The 13,763-nt window shown below is 36.6% G+C and overlaps 1 pseudogene; it reads left to right on the forward strand.

Moving 5' to 3' along the window:
• Positions 1 to 6,348: 6,348 nt before the first annotated feature.
• LOC125917073 (U1 small nuclear ribonucleoprotein C-like) lies at positions 6,349 to 12,727 on the forward strand (annotated as a pseudogene).
• Positions 12,728 to 13,763: the final 1,036 nt, after the last annotated feature.

Here is a 13,763-nt window from a genome sequence, read left to right on the forward strand (position 1 = left end):
GAACAGATCGTGACAAACAGAGAAAAATGGAAAGACTGTAGATTTAAACTAAAATATATCAGGAAATCCCCCTACTTTTGGATATGATAGTATGAAGAGGCTGACATATGCTCCTCAAACAAAAACACTGAACAAGTTGTCAAAATCAACCAGTTTATGACTCGAAAAATTGAAACAAAAGCAGCCAACATATTGAAAAGCATTTATTCTTAAAACCTTGCAATGGCTTTGAATAACAACAGAAAGACTGTGTGGCCTTCCAGCCTAGGGCTGTTACCATCACCTGTCCCCCAATTCCATCAGTAGCAAGAACTATAGTTTTACTAGGACAAGGTTGACTATGAAAAGTAGCAACTTTGCTGCCAGAAAAAAATGGGCTCAATTTGGGACATGAATCAAAAACTGGCAGTTTTGTCAACTAAAGATGGTAAGCCTAATAATAAACAAATTGTCAAACCCACAGCTTTGACATTCAAGCTTGGGTAAACAACAAACTAGCCAGAAATTTAACAGGAAGAATCTGAAAATGAAAGGGTGAGATGAGTTCTCCATATATCATGGCTGACTAGAAAAATATGCACACAAGCATAGGAGACCCAACAAAAACCCATGAAAAGTAAAAGCCAAAAAAGACTTGAAAACTAGCTACAGCTTTGAATGCCCTCCCCCAATACATACACAGCTATATCAGCAGAGAGTAGAAGGCATAAAGGTTCAAGGTGTTTAAGCACAACCTCTGCCCAAATCACTGGCTGATCACTAAGTTATGTAGAAAAGAGGCAATTTCAAATAATCCTGGCTAGAAAATTAAAAATTAAAAAATGAGCAGAGGCATTAATAGCCAAATACTGCAAGAAGATAAATGCCACAGTTTAACTCCAAGGTGGTATAAAAAGAAAAAAAAAAAACTGGAGGAAAAAGGAGAGAAACTAGAGTGTCTACAGTGTATTATTTTAAAAGTCTAGTTTTAAACAAAACAACAACAACAACAAAAAGATTATGAAACATACAAAGAAACAGGAAAGCATATTCAGGAAGCAGTCAATAAAGAGCAATCAGCAGAAAAGAAAACAGTCATAGAAAATGATTTACAGAGGTGCCTGGGTGGCTCAGTCAGTTAAGCGTCAGACTTCAGATCAAGTAGTGATCAAACAGTTCATGAGTTCGGGCCCCACTTCGGGCTCTGTGGTGACAGATCAGAGCCTGGAGCCTGCTTCAGATTCCGTGTCTCCCTCTCTCTCTGCCCCTCCTCTACTTACACTCTGTCTCTCTCTCAAAAATAAATAAAATTTTTAAAATTTTTAAAAAAGAAGAAAAATGATTTACAGTGGACCTAGATATTGAATATATACGAAAAAGGTTTCAAATTGGTTATTTTAGATATGCTTAAAAAGATGAATCTGTGTTCAAGAAATTAAAGAAAAATATCTTGAAAATGACTCAACAGAGAATCTCAATAGACAAATAGAAACTAATACAAATGTCAAATTTAGACTTGAAAAATAAATCTCTCATAAAAATATACTAGAAGAACTCAACAGCGTATCTGAGATAAAAGATGAAAGAATCAAAAAAAAAGATGAAAGAATCAATAGACTTTCAGATAGCTGAATAAAAGAGAGAGAGAGAGAAGATGAAGACATAGAGTCTCAGAGACTGGTGATACATACAACATAGCAATACACATGTAATGGGAGTCTCAGGAGAAAAGAGAGACTAAGGGGCAGAAACAATTATTTGAAAAAACAGTAGCTGAAAACTTCCCAAATTTGAAAAATTAAGGTTTAAAAAGCATTAATGTACACATCCAAGAGGTAAACAAACCCCAAGTAGGATAAACACAAAAAGATCCACAGCTAGACACACCGTAGTCAAACTGCCAAAAGACAACTGAAAATGACTCATCATGAACAGCAGAACAAGAAGAATATGAGTAACAGCTGACTTCTCATCAGAAACCATGCCAGTCAGAATACAGTGAAAGGAAACACTCAGAGTGCTGAAAAAATTCTAAATCCAACAAATTCCTCTTCCAAAAATGAAGGGGAAATAAGGACATCCCCAGATAAACAAAAACTGAAAGAATCTCTTGCTAGGAGAGCTTCTCTACAAGAAATAATAAAAGAACTTCTGGATTAAAGGAAATGGTAAATATTTGCATAAACATAAAAGATCAATTTATCTTAAAAAACAAAAGACTGTTTGAATCAATAATTATAGTATTGTATCACTGAAGTAACATTCTGAGGTATTATACACACACACACACACACACACACTACACATAATAAAACAAAGGGAAAAGAAATGGAGCTATATTGAAGAAAACTTGCTATATTTTACCAGAATTAAGTCAACCCAAAATTGGTTATAATAAGGACACATACTATAATCCCTTGAGCAAGTATTAAGAAAAAAAACTGGAGAAAAATGCAGTTAACAAAATTCTATTGGTTAGTTACATTAAATATATATGGAGTCAAATCACTCAATTAAAAGAGAGATTGTGAGACTGGATTAAAAAGGCAAGATCCAACTACATCCTATCTACAAAAAAACTCACACAAAGACATTAAATAAAAGGAGGGAAAATACATACCATGAGAAACTAATCAAAACAAAGCTAAAGTGGCTGTATTAATATCAGGCAAAGAAGACTGCAGAGAAATTAATGCCACCAGAGATAAAGAAGGATATTTCATAATGACAAAAGGATCAATTTATCAAGAAGACAGAACCCTACACATGTAAGCACCCTAAAACATAGCTATAAAACCATGGAACAAAAACTGAAAGAATTGAAAGGAGAAAAGTACAAATCCAAAATAATAATCACTGGAGATTTTGACACTCCTCTCTCAGTAATTTACACAATAAGTTTACAAAATATCAGTAAGGATATACAAGACAAACAATACCATCAACCAATTTAAGTTCTTTATTTCGTGTCTTTTATTTCTCGTATCTTTATTTACCTTTTTTTCCCCAATAATTTCCATTGCTCTGGTGAATTCTCCTGACTCTTCACTGGTGTTGTCCACCTTTCACCAGATACTTTTAACATAGCAATCACTGTAATTTCAAAGTCCCTGTATGACAGTTCCAACATCTGGATCATCTCTGATTTTGGTTTGGCTGACTATTTCATCTTTTGACGAAGGGTCGCTTTCCTTGCTTTTGGGGGTGATGTACTACTTTCACTTGAATCCAAGACACAAACACACACATGCAAACACTGATATAAAATTACCTAGTAGAAGTGGCTCTGGGGGAAAAAAAATGTGATACAGGAATTGTACTCTAATATATAAAGAATTTTTATCAATAGTACAACAAAAACCCAAAGATAAAAATGGCAAAAAATACATGCAAACATTTCACAAAAAATATACAAATGGCTAATAAGCACATTGCGTCATGAGGGAAATGAAAAATAAAACTACAATAAAATAATACCACCCACAAAAAGGGCTAAAATTATAAAGACAATAACAAGTATTAATAAGGATATGGAACAAGAGGATCTCTCTCATACATTGATATTGGAAATGAAAAATTAGTCAATTCAAAAAACAGGTTAGCAGTTGTTATAAACTTTTAGGCACACACTTATACAAACCAGCAATTCTATTCCTAGGTATTTAAGAACCTATGTCCACCAAAGACTTGTACACAAAAACTCATAGCGGCCTTATTCAAAATCAAAAACTGGAAGAAAAAAAAATTCCAGAGGTCCCTGAGTGGCTCAGTCGGTTAAGTGTCCTAACTCTTGATCTCAGCTCAGGTCTTGATCTCAGGGTCGTGAGTTCAAGCCCCACACTGGGCTCCAAGCAGGGCATAAAACCTACTTTAAAAAAAATTCCAAATGTCCATCAATTAGCAGATGAATAAACAAACTATGGTAAATCCATACACTGGAATAATACTCATAATAATAGTAATAATAATAATAATAATAATAATAAAACCTAACAAACTACTACATTCAAGATCTTGAACAAATCTCAAAATGACTATTGCTGAACCAAAAAAAAGCCAAACTAAAAGAGTGAACCTTATTCTATGCAAATTATATCTCTATAACATTTACCCAAAAAAGTTGTAAGGAAATTATTCGTGATTACAGCAAGAGCAATTTAGTGGAGTGGTAAAGGCAGAAACCAAACTGCAATGTTTTGAGACAACAGAATAAAGTGAAGAGGTAGAGACAACAATTATGGATCGCAGTCCACTTGGAAGTTTCTGGAAAGGATAAGTGACTGGAGACATGAGTTTGAGAAGGAACATAAAGCCAAACAAACAAACAAAAACCATTAGAAATGCTTGAAAAAGGGTAAATGATATTTTGAATGAATTAGTAAAATAAAGGAAAATTGAAAATACAAGTGAGAACAAGACATAACTACTAAAGCACGTCCCTGAAAAGGGTGGAAGAATGAGATGGAAAGCACATGTGGATGGGACTGCTTTAACCTCAAAGGGCTGCAGACACCTCTCTCATAATAGGAGGATATGATAGGCAGACTTAAACAGTAAATGGTAGAAAGTTAAGGGAGTTCTCATATACTGACTTCTATTTGCTTTAGGAAGTCAGAGGGATATTCATCTGCTGTGAGTGAGGAAGTTAAAGTCTGAGATTTGAGAATATAAAACTATATTTGAAATAGCCAGAGTGGAGAACCAAAACAAAACAAAAAAATCTCATGAAGTTTAATAGGATTACTAGATAGCACTACAGGCCTTGTTGAGGCCTTGCTGAGGCCTTGTTAGAGACCATCAATTTAAAATGGCAATCTTCGAAGTTTCATATTTTCTTCAGCACTGCTCACAAGTCTTTTTTTTTTTTTTTTTTTTTTTTTTTTTTGAGAGAGAGAGAGAGTGCGTGAGCAGGGGAGGGGCAGAGAGAGAGAGACAGGATCCGAAGCGAGCTCTGTACTGACAGCAGACAGCCTGATGTGGGGTTCGAACTCACGAACTGTGAGATCATGACCTGAGCCAAAGTCGGACACTTAACCAACTGAGCCACCCAGACGCCCCATTGCTCACAGGTCTTAAAGCAGGCAAGGAGAAAGCAAACAGCGAAATCTGACATTGTGCCAGACACATGCCACATAAGAACAATGAGACAAAGGAGTTAAAGATAGGGGCAAAAGAACAGCTGAAGATATGGACCAGGTAAGAAACAAAGAAAAATAGGAAGGGGCTAATGAGCAGGGGAAAAGAGCAAAGTAGATACCATGAACCAAAGACTATATCCCTACCAGAAAGAGAAGTCAGTCTCTTAAATTTTCAAAATATTCACTATTATACCTCAGAAAGCAAGGGTGCTTCGTGTCCTTCATGGCTAAGCAAGCATCAGTAGCTCAAGTGAGCCATGCACATGATATAGTGAGGGAGACAGCCTTATACTAACAAATCTCTTTAATACTAAACCAAAAGGTAATCTAACCACTACATACTTCTTCAGAAGTTATGAAAGTTTTCTTCAAAGCAGGCTCATAATCTGGCTCACTTTAAACAAACAAGTCATAGGTCCTCTAAAAATGTATCCAGTAATTTGATTAACTCAATGAGAATTTTCTATTAGTCCACAGGTCTCATTTTCTCAACATGTTGAATAAGTGAAATGCCACTAATGTAACTTAAGCAAAAAGATGGTCTCTAGGGTGTCTGTCAAGTGAAAACACATGATTTATTTTCATAAACAATTCCTGGTTTAAGTCGTTTGTCTTCATTTCCTCTTTCCCTTTCTGGTGTTTTAAATGAAAACGAATCATTTCAATTATGGTTTAATTTTAAATAACTTTTATATTGTCTGCTTTGAAAACCCTTACAGCTTAAAAAACTCATACTGAGGGTCGGCTGGGTGGCTCAGTCACCCAGGGTCATGAGTTCAAGCCTCACACCTAGGGTGAAGCCTACTTTAAAAAAACTCATAATTAAAAGCCAATTTAAAATATATATACACATTGGGGTGCCTGGGTGGCCCAGGTGGTTGAGCATCCAACTTTGGCTCAGGTCATGATCTCACAGTTTGTGGGTTCGAGCCCCACGTCAGGCTCTGTGCTAACGACACGGAGCCTGGAGCCTGCTTCAGATTCTCTATCTCCCTCTCTCTCTGCCCCTCCCCTGCTCAAGCTCTGTCTCTCTCTGTCTCTCAAAAATAAACATTAAAAAAAAATTAAAATATATATACACACACACACATAAACACATTTTCCTATTTTATTGCCTCGGTAAACACAACATCATGAGTGTAATTTCCTCTATACTTGACATGTGGTTTTTAACACCTCAGAATTTCATTATAATTACATGTATGTAATCAGATATCCAAAAAAATTCTTAATGAGTGTCTTTAGAACATACGCCCTCCCAGGTGCTAGGGAATTCTGTGAAAAACAAATCACCCACAAGATATTTCTCTCATGGAATGTGATACATAGGGTTTATTGCACACTTAAGCAGACATATCCCAGAATTGTCTTTTTAAAACAAGTAAGTGGCAGTCCTTTCCAGGTGGTGTGGGACGGAGCGGCCACCAGGCTGCAAAGTAACAGACCTAAGTTTTATTGTGACCGCTGCAACACATACCTCACCCACAAATCTCCATCTGAGAAAAAGACGCACCGCAGCAGTAAGAAACACAAAGAGAATGTGAGAGACTGCTATCAGGAATGGATAGAAGAGCAGGTTCAGAACCTGATCGAGAAAACAACCATGTATTTCAACAAGGGAGGATAGCTCCTACTCCATTCTCTGTTCCTCCTCCTGCAGGGGCAGTGATCCCACAGTCTCCTGGGCCCTCCTCACCCCACATGGGGGCCCTCCCATGATGCCAATGATGGGCCCTCTTCCTCCTGGGACAATGCCAGCGGGACCTCCTGGAATGAGGCGGCGCACCAGAGGCCACGTGCCAGTGACGCCTGGGCCCCCGCTGATGACTTCCCACCATCCCATCATGGTGCCCACTCAGCCAGGAATGACTCAAGCAGACAGGTAAGGAGAGACAGGAACCTCTTTATACCCATCTTATATCACTTGTTCTACTTCACCAAGAGATCATGGTGCTGTGATTCTGGGTGTTTTCTAGCAGCATGACAGGGAAGGCTTGCTCCCCCTTCCTATCAAAGAGAGAATAGTTTTCATAGGGGAGCAGAGGGACCAAAAAAAAAAAAAAAGCAATTTTCATTTGTATTATGAAATGTGAAAATAAAATTGTCAAGTGTTTTAGTTTAAAAAAACAAAAAGCAAGTAAGTGGCTAATATAATCTGGCTTTCCTGCCACTTGACTTTCCATCTCATAAAGCAAGAGAAAACATCATCTATTATACTGACATTGCTAATACCATGAAGAAAAAGAGTCTTCTCTCACAGTGTTTTCAAACATTAGAATTCCTCTTTTTTTTAGCTATAACCAATTTCTCCAGTAACCGAGTATTTATATGCCCATTTCAACCTTGCCCCCATCCATAAGCTTATTTATCTCACTTTTGTGTTTCCTGTTCAATGTAAGAATTTCTGTTAATATTTTTTCCAAGATCCCAATACAAAGTTTTCTACACCTTCAATGGGAGGGTGGGGGAATCATTCTAGATAGACTAGTCTCAGTTTTCTACAAATTCCCCTCAATATTTTATCATTTCAAGAATAAGGTACAATTAAAATTACACCTCAGATAATGGTATTATGGTGATATATTGTTTAATATTCTTATCTTTTAGAGATGCATAGTGAAATAGTTAAGAATGCTATGATATGATACCTGAGATTATTTCAAATTATTAAAGGGTAGGGTGTGTGTACGGAAATATAAATTATGCAAGATTGGCCAGATGTTAAAAAATGTTCAAACTGAGTGACGGGAACACAGAGGTTTACTCTCTCTTCTGTACAAAACTATGTTTCAAGAGTAAATGGTAAGAAGTAAATCAACTGCGATTGATCTTAGATAAATGGAAACAAAAAGTGTGTATTTGTTGTAAATTATGCCAAAATTTAGAAGTAAATTAAATGTCTCAACCTATATTAATTAAGGAATATCTCTTCATGAGATTATCAAGTAGCCACTAAATATCACGCTGTAGAAAACTCACTGACATGAAACAAGTGAGCAATATTGCTAAAAGAAAAAAGGGCAGAACACAACCTAATGCGCACATAATTAAATCATTTTCAGGTTTTCTTTTAAATGCAGATGTACCTTGGGGCGCCTGGGTGGCTCAGTCGGGTTAAGCGGGCGATTTCGGCTCAGGTCATGATCTCGCGGGTCCGTGAGTTCGAGCTCCGCGTCAGGCTCTGTGCTGACCGCTCAGAGCCTGGAGCCTGTTTTGGATTCTGTGTCTCCCTCTCTCTCTGACCCTCCCCCGTTCATGCTCTCTCTCTCTGTCTCAAAAATAAATAAACGTTAAAAAAAATAATAATAAATGCAGATGTACCTGCATATGTGCAGACACACACACACATACTGGCACCAAACTACAGCAGACTCTGTTCTGTTCACGGCTATATCCCCAGCACTAAAAACTGCCTAGGACATAATAGGAATTCAAATATTTGCATGTAAATATTTTAGGATTCCAAGCAACAAGGTTTGATTTTGGGAAGTGGCTCTCCTCTATGCTTTTGTTTCATAAGGTTTCTAAAATAAACATTCATTTTTTTTTTTTTTTACGTAATTGGGAGAAACCTTAAAAAATTGTATCTTGTAAAAAAACTAAAATTTTTCCACATGACTCACTGTTTCATGAAATGCATTTCATAAAGTCATTTTATACACTGAAAAGAAAGGCCTCTTCTATAGGCTGAATTAATAAACTGACCTAGACAATAAGAACTACTAAAAACAATATCTGTTAATCAGTCTTATTCTTGTGAGTGAATTTTGCAACCGCTTAGGAAATACAATCTTTACAAGAACTAAATGTTCTAAAATGAATCTTCAACCTGGGTACAAAAAAACAGATAAAACTAGATTTAAAAAATCCATCCATTTATATTCACTTAATATACACTTACTGAATTTGTAGACAATAAACTACATGCTGGGATAATACAAAGAAAATTAAGATAAAGCCTTTGACAACTCAGAGCTCCTAAGATAGTATGAAAGACAGATACATAAGAGCTAAATGAAAGAGAATAATACAGGTAGTTAACATTTATTAGGGTTTTTATTGGCCCTGTGCTGAGTGCTTAACAAGCATTTTCTCATTTAATCTCTGTAACAATCTCTATGGTAGTTACTAAAATATTCTCAGTTTATAAGTAAGAAAACTAGGTGTTAAGTAACCTCCCCAGTTACTAGGTTAATAAACAGCAAAACAAAATCAGACCAATGTCTGTCCACAATACAGCACAGAGCCTCTTCCCATTAGGAAGCTAGCAAATACCAAAGCATGCTCGTTAATTTCCATCTATTACTACATCAAGTACCATATATCAATCTCATTTTTTAAAGGGGATATTCTTTTGTAAGTGTTCCCAGGAATTTCTCACCTTCAAATCAACTTGTCATTTCTACTCTAAGACGCACTAGTACAGCCACTAAACTATGATCTGCTAGAAAGGATTTAGCAGTTTGTTTCTCCCAATGCTATATACTACGCACTCAAGAGATTAAACAGATAAACTTTTAGCTTGTTTTGTGCTTCTTAGATTCCAAATCACCATATCATATTATATGAGATGATAGATGATCTAGGTAAATAGCAATTTAAATTACGGTTTAGGAAATTTGGTACAGAGGAGCCAAAGAGATGAAATTCTGAAGTACATTATGGTGATTATGGCAACGGTGGAATACTGCTAATTGTGTAAGATAAACAACATAGTCTTCTTCCAGAGATTTCTTCCCATTCTTCTAAATGTCCTACAAGCCAAATTCCATAATGGAGAAAAGAACTAAAAAAGCTTTAAAACTAAGGGATGGTTTTGTTTCTTGCAATACAGAAGTGTGGTGACAAGGATCTGGGCTTAAAAGTTAACAGTGGAAATGACAGGACAGAACAAATTCAAGAGAAATTCAGATACTGTATAGTTATTTGTACATGATGCAAGATATAAAGGTCATACCCTTCCTATGTCCATTCTCTCTTACGTGATCTTCCCCCTTTTCTCTGCCTGTCAGTTAACCACTTTGTTAAAGATATACTCAAAAGTCTTCTCTGGGAAGTTTGCAGAGATAGCAAACTCCTCTACCACCATCCCTACCCACCGAAACACAGAGAACTAATCCCACTGGTAACTATGGTCCCAGAGCACTTAGTACACTGAGTCATTATTCCCTTTACTATTTATTTATTGTATGAGCTTATTACTAAAGAGCTAAAATGGGAACTCCATGAAGATAGGGATCATGTCTCATCTAGCTTCATATCTCCAGTAAGTCCTTAAAACAGAATCTCACATCCTACTGTTTAATAAACTTTGGTTCAATAAATAAATGAATAGGAGTGCCTGAGTGGCTCAGCTGGTTAAGCAACCACTTTGGCTCAGGTCATGATCTCACAGTTTGGGAGTCTGAGCCCTGTGTCGGGCTCTGTGCTGTCAGCTCAGAGCCTGAAGCCTCTTTGGATTCTGTGTCTCCCTCTCTCTCTGCCCCTCCCCTGCTCACCCTCTATGTATCTCTCTTAAAATTCAAGAAGCATTAAAAAAAAATTTTTTTTAATAAAAATAAATAAATAAATAAACCCAAAATCTGCTACTATAAACCTTACGGAACTTCAAAACGCCTGTCACTCACACAGCACGCTTATAGAGAAAAACCTATGTTCCTGTATCAATTGTTATGGTTCAACACATGCTACTTCAAATCAAATCAGCTTTACTATGTGCTCACTTCAGCAGCATGTAAAGTAAATCATCTTTACTATCCCAGCAATAAAAAGTACATACTGAGCCTGGGTGGCTCAGTCAGTTAAGCGACTGACTCTTGATTTCTGCTCAGGTCGCCATCTCGTGGTTCGGGAGTTCAAGCCTCACGTTGGTGGGCTGTCAGTAAGCACTGTCAGTGTGGAGCCCGCTTGGGATTCTCTCTCTCATCCTCTCTCTCTCTCTCTCTCTCTCTCTCTCTCTCTTTTTCTCTCTCTCTGCCCCTCTGTTGCTTCTGTGCGCCCACTCACTCTCACTCTCTCTCTCTCAAAATAAATAAATAAACTTAAAAAAAAAAAGTACATATATCTAGAAGTTGATCCAGAAGCCAAAGCAACCATACAAGGGCTGAAATTCAGGCCGTTAGGGACGTTCCAAATTTCATGGTTGCAAGATGGCCCAATTAAACCTTAGATTACAGAAAGTGTAAATGTTACATGAACAAAGATGACAAAGGTCACAGGAACTCATTTCATTCTTCCAAGAGACTCTAAGCTGCTATTCCCTTTATTAATAGAGCCTATTCCACAAGCCAGTATTAGAGATACTGAAGATCACATGGAAAAGCAGTTGACTAGGCAGCTTCCCATGCCACACCGTGCACATTTCCTGAGTATGTTTGCAATAAAATTCTATTACTGAAGATAATCTGTGTATCTCTCTTCCTTGTGGTCTTAAAGGACCTAAGTAACAAAGTAACTAATGTAGGAAACCAAGCAGAAAGAAGACACACACACCAAATGCAAAGTGGCAAAAGAGTCACATCACTAATCAACAGAGGTTAGATAGAAGACAGGACTTTGTTTTAGACATACTGCTTTTCAGGAGACAGCAGAGTAGTCCAATGTTATGTAATAGACTGAAAAGACTGAATAAGACTGAGCACAAAAGTCTGAGTCTCAAAAGTGTGTATTTGTGGATCATTTTGATCAAAGTTGAAGCCACAAGAGTGGATAAACTCACCAAGGAAATAACTACATAAAAAAAAAAAGAGGAGGAAGATAGAAAACAGAAAATGCAAGGTCTATGTCAATTATGAACTTGAAAGAAGAACACATAAAACAGAGAAAAAGAAGCAACAGGAAAAGCAGAAAGTTGGAGAAAGAGAAAGCTTTAAGAAACAGAGATATGAGAGGGATACGAACAGGGGAAAAAAAGTGGTTTCCGATCCAACCAAGCAATGTCTGAAAACCTGTAACCTTAAAGAAGTTTTATTAGATAGACAAGGCCTAAGCATGTTTCAAGTGAATGAAGCCTTACAAATAGAGATTTTTAAAGATTCTAGAATTGGGGAACAAAAACATGATTATAAGAGTAAAGTTATAAAAGTGTAAGAAGGGACATGTTCGAAGGTTAGATGAAAGAGGGGAAGAGAAGAAACTGCCCTTCTGTAACAGGAGCAAAAATTATGTAAGAACAACAATCAAATGAAATTAAGATGAAAATACCTAAGGTGGTTCTTCTTCCTTCTTCCTGCCAGTCACAGAATCCCAACCTTATCTACAAAGTAGATGAAATCATCTGCATAAAATTATGTGAAAATATGAGGGTAGGACAGAAACAGTGTAAATTTAGGACACTGAGGCTCGGAAGCCAGTCAGAAGTTACAGCTTTTTCTGAAAAGTCTTTTAACACTAAACTCACTTCATGCAAGAAACAGGCCCATCATAAAAGGCTCAAAGCAGGGGGAAAAAAACGCAAAACGACTATATTTAATCCTCTTCCTTTCTTTTCTCTGCTTCCAGCTTTGCAGCAGCAGTTTACAAGTTTGTACACAGGTGGTAACTTCTGCTAAGGACGTCTCTTTGGCTTTGAAGAGACTTAAATAAACTTCAGAAGAGAGAAGGCACAGCCAGCTGCTTATGATTAGCTAAAGGTTTTTTGTTTTGTCTTGTTTTTTAGTTGTGGTAAAATATACATAACATAAAATTTACGATTTTAACTATTTTTAAGTGTACAATTAGGTGGCAATGAGTACATTCACACTGTTGTGCAACCATCACCACTATCCATCGCCGGGACTTTTCATTATCCCAAACTAAAACTCTTCATCCATTCAACAACTTCCCATATTCCCCTCCTTTAGTCCCTAGCAACCACCATATTACTTCCTGTCTCTATGAATTTGACTACTCTAAATACCTCATATGTAAGTGGAATCGTATGGCACATGTCCTGTGTCTGGCTTCTCTCACTCGTCATGTTTTTAAGATTCACCCATGTTGTATGCAGCATGTATTATAATTTCATTCCTTTTAAGGCTGAAAAATATACCAGAATGTATATACCACGTTTTGCTTATCCACTCATCTATTACTGGACATTTGGGCTGCTTCTACCTATTAGCTATCGTGAATAACGCCGAAAATAAACTCTGCTGTACAGGTATCTCTGAGTCCCTGCCTTCAATTCTTTTGGATACCTACCTAGAAGTGGAATTGCTGAATCATATGGTAATTGTATGTTTAATTTATTAAGAAACCATCATACTGTTTTCCACAGTGACTGTACTATTTTACATTCCAATGTACAAGGAGTCCAATTGCTACACATCCTAGACAACATTTATTTTCTGGCTTTAAATGAAAAGAAGCTGAGACAACACTATATTCTGGATATGGATATATATACATATATATGTACATACATGTATGTGTATATATGTTGTATGTATAAATCTGGAAATTTATATACGTATAAAATAGTCATCCTAAACAGTCTGAAGTTATTTCATTGTAGTTTTGATTTGCATTTCCCTAATTAGTGATGTTGAGGTTTTTTCACAGGTTTATCGTCCATTTGTATATCTTCTTTGGAAAAATGTCCGTTCAAGTCCTTTCTCCAGTTTTTACTTGGAATGTTTGTTTTGGCCAAAGACCTTTTTTTTTTTT

This window comes from Panthera uncia, unplaced genomic scaffold (assembly GCF_023721935.1).
Source record: "Panthera uncia isolate 11264 unplaced genomic scaffold, Puncia_PCG_1.0 HiC_scaffold_1454, whole genome shotgun sequence".
NCBI lineage: Eukaryota > Metazoa > Chordata > Mammalia > Carnivora > Felidae > Panthera > Panthera uncia.